Source organism: Acanthisitta chloris, unplaced genomic scaffold (genome assembly GCF_000695815.1).
Source record: "Acanthisitta chloris isolate BGI_N310 unplaced genomic scaffold, ASM69581v1 scaffold521, whole genome shotgun sequence".
NCBI classification, from domain to species: Eukaryota; Metazoa; Chordata; class Aves; order Passeriformes; family Acanthisittidae; genus Acanthisitta; species Acanthisitta chloris.
Window position 1 is genome coordinate 111,754 of NW_008657434.1, and position 4,154 is coordinate 115,907.

Consider the following 4,154-nt stretch of genomic DNA (forward strand, 5'->3'; position numbering starts at 1 on the left):
TCACAGTGAGCGTGTGCACTAGCAACCCTGACATCCAACCAAATCCTCAGCTACATCAAAAGTAGTGTGGCCAGCAGGTCAAGGGAGGTGATTCTCCCCATCTACTCTGCTCTTGTGAGACCCCACGTGGAGTACTGCATACAGTTCGGGTGTCCCTAATGTAAGAAGGACATGGAACTATTGGAGCAAGTCCAGAGGAGGCCACAAAAAGGACTGGAACAAATGCCCTGACATCCAACCAAATCCTCAGCTACATCAAAAGTAGTGTGGCCAGCAGGTCAAGGGAGGTGATTCTCCCCATCTACTCTGCTCTTGTGAGACCCCACGTGGAGTACTGCATACAGTTCGGGTGTCCCTAATGTAAGAAGGACATGGAACTATTGGAGCAAGTCCAGAGGAGGCCACAAAAAGGACTGGAACAAATGCCCTACAAAGACCGGCTGGGCTGCTCAGCCTGGAGAAGAGGAGGTTATGTGGAGACCTCATAGCAACCTTCCAGAATTTGAAGGGGCCTACAGGGAAGCCATGGGGGGACTCTTCTTCAGGAATTGCAGTGAAAGGACGAGAAGTAATGGATATAAATTGAAAGAGGGAAAACTTAGATTAGATATTAGGAAGAAATATTTTACTGTGAAGGCAGTAAGACACTGGAACAGGTTGCCCAAGAAGATTGTGGAAGCCCCAACCCTGCCAGTGTTCAAAGACAGGTTGGATAAAGCCTTGAACAACCTGGTCTAGTGGGAGGTGTCTCTGCCCAGGGCAGGGGCAGGTTGGGGCTAGATGATCTTTTCGATCCCTTCCAACCGCTTAAGATACTATGATTCTATCATCTCATTTCTAGTCTGAAATTCTCTACGTTTCTACCCATTCAATATTTGATGCTAAAGATCAAACATGAAGTTTGGAGCAGCAGGAGGTCTGCTTTGTCTTTATACTTCCTGTTTTCTCTATCACAAAATGCCTGTTATTTTTAATATCTTTCTATTTTTCTCCAGTTTCCCTGAACTTTGAAAACTTTCTCAAGCTTGAGTATCAGTTTCAAGAGTGTTAAAATAGCAGTTAATCCCAGTTTTAATTTTTCTTGTTCTTCCTCTGAGGCTTTCTGAAAGTAGAAGATATTTTGAAAAGTAAGAATAGAAAAAGAAAGTAAGGAAAAAAGAGGAAATTCCCTCTGAATCGAATTAATTTTATTTCACTTGATGAAAACACTGTGCACACAGTGGGGAGTTGTGTAGGCTGAGATGGAGAGAAATTAAAATAATATTGATTTTAAAAGATCTGGTGAAAAGTATCACCTGGAAATAACTTAGACAATAAAAATTAATCAAATTTTTTTTAAAAGTTGTTTTACTCATTGAATAACTTTCCAATGTTCTAGAGGAACTATATAAAAGCTATAAACAAAAAAAATGTCTTAAGTCATCCTCAAATTGTTCATTTTAATTTGGGTTTTGTAAGAAGAAATCCCAAATAGGACAAAAGAACCACAAAAGCATCCATTGGGTTGGGGGGGGGGGGGAATAAATGTCTATGCACAGTCACCAGATTTCCATCTTGAAGCAGTTGTATTTCATATATCTCAAGGTTTGCTTGCCTTTACCTTCCACTTAAATCATTAGATTTTAAAGGCAAGTCTACTTCTAAATGAATAATCTTGTATTCCAACCACCAGCTGAAGTAAATATCAGAGCAGGTTCCAGTTTACCAAAACATTCCAGACAAAAACTTGAGATATCTAGAAATATTGAAGTGAGACTACTAATACCTTTGCACATAGCGGTATAGGCAAAAAGCCTGAGTATAAATCATAGAATCATAGAATTTAGGGGTTGGAATGGACCTTACAGATCATCTAGTCCTAGACTCCCTTGCCATAGGCAGGGACACCTCCTCACTAGATCAGGTTGCTCAAGGCTCATCCAGCCTGGCCTTGAACACTGCCAGGGTTGGGGCAGCCACCACATCCCTGGGCAACCTGGGCCAGAGTCTCACCACCCTTAGAGTAAAATACATTTTTCCCACATCCAACCTAGACTTTCCCTCCTTCAGTTTGAACCCATTACCCCTTGTCCTATCATTGCAGTTCCTGACAAAGTGTCCCTCTCCAGCAACCTTGTAGGCCCTTCAGATATTGAAAAGTTGCTATGAGGTCTTCTCTTCCCCAGGCTGAACAGCCCCAACTTCCTCAGCCTGTCTTCATAGGGGAGATGTTCCAGTCCTCTTATCAACTTTGTGGCCTCCTCTGGACTTGCTCTAGGGCATGAGGGTAAGTAGCTGGAGTAGACTGACTTTTGTAGTAGGAGATTCTCCTTGCACAGGGTGCAAGCTATAATATTTCGACCAGTAACCTCTGTGCCAAAACAGTAAACAACACTATATACCCTGCTGCAATACTAGTATATTAGTTTAATATAACTGAGGGAGACTCAATAAAGAAATTAATTGAATTGTGTTGATTTAAATCAACTTAAAGGGAAACAAAAAAACATTGCAATATCATCAGTAAAGGTTACTTCACTTACAAATCCCAGTGTTTCATCTTTTTAGAAAGGGATTGCATGCACCGAGAGGTATTATGAAAAAAAATACAGTCATTCGAGGGTAACAATGAGTTAAACTGAAATCTCTTTAATGAGGAAGGTAAGCAGACTGCATGATAAATTGTTGCTCCAATATAAGAGAGAATGAGGGAGAAGCAAAGCAAATAAAACCAGGGGAGCTCAGTGGGTATTGTGTTTTAAATACTTGCAAGCTATGAACACACCTCTTATGCTTTGAAAATATTTTGTAACCTGTGAAACACATTCATCCATATAATTAATCTGAAAGACATCTATTAATATATGCATTGCTTTTTGCAGCAGTCACAAAGCCAGATGAAAGCTTTGGGTTTTGTCACCCTTTATGTATAAATGGCATATGGTGGCAGCATTTTACATAATTTATTTGTAATTCTGGCTACATAATTTGCACTCTGAGCTCAAGGACCTGTGGACTGCTTGGCTACTCTGCTTAATCTCATGCTAGCAGAATTCCTACTGAATACAACTGTGCTCATGAAAAGTTTGTACGACTGCTCACCATGATAGGAGGAGTGCCCTTCAGATTCAGTGAACTCTTTCAGTTGGCTTCAGTGGATGACAAAGCCCAGTGAAAATGGTATCATATTCACACCACTACGAGTTGAGTACAAAAGCAATTAGCATAACACCAGCTCACAGATTACTGATTCTCACTTGACCGTAAGCCTCTCTCTCTCCTTCCCTCCTGCTCTCTAAACATAGAAATATCTCTGCAATTTATCTAAATCAAATTAAGTAAACCAGTAAGTTAATTAATTGATATATTTTAAGAGCAGACGGGACCTCTGCGATCATGTGTTCTGGTCTTCATAATGAGGATGTGGAAAATAATCCAGTTATTGTTGGGTTGCTATTATCAATGTCATGAGGCAATGCCAGCACGAGTCTTCTGGAGGGACACACAGGTTTGATTAAAGACTTCAGGCCATGGCACTCCAGAGTAGCTAAGGACGTCATGTACTCCTGGTTGCCTACAGTATGTTAAAAACAAACATCTTATTTCCACTTGGAGTTTGTGCTGATTCGTCTCAAGGCACTTGTGAAGTCTTTCTCTGTCAAACTGAAGAGGACACCAAACCCCTTTCTGCCACTGTATATCATTTCAGGGTAGCATGAGGGGACCTCCTAAATGACAACAAGCAAAGAGCTGTGTATTTCCTGAAGACAAAAATGAACATCAACCCTAAATTAGAGAAGCAAATTAGTACAAACACTGTAATATCTTCCATGGAGCCAAACCAACATTGGCTGCTATATTTTAAGGGGAAAAATCATTCCTCCTTCTGTTTTGTATGTTCTACCATTTGCTGAATATTAATATATTTAGATGTTAAATTCCTATTCCCCCCACAAGGCATTATACAGTAATATATATGCAAAATATTAAAACAAAAATAGATTTGCCTACACATCAGCATTTCAAACGCTCATTAACGCCAGGACAAACAAAACACCGTGTTCCAGTCCTCTACATCATCTGTTATTTGGATACACTAAGTATAATGAGGCAGAACCTTAATGCTTGTGGGGGAAAAATGTAATTTTTTATCTTTAATTTCCAACAAACATGAA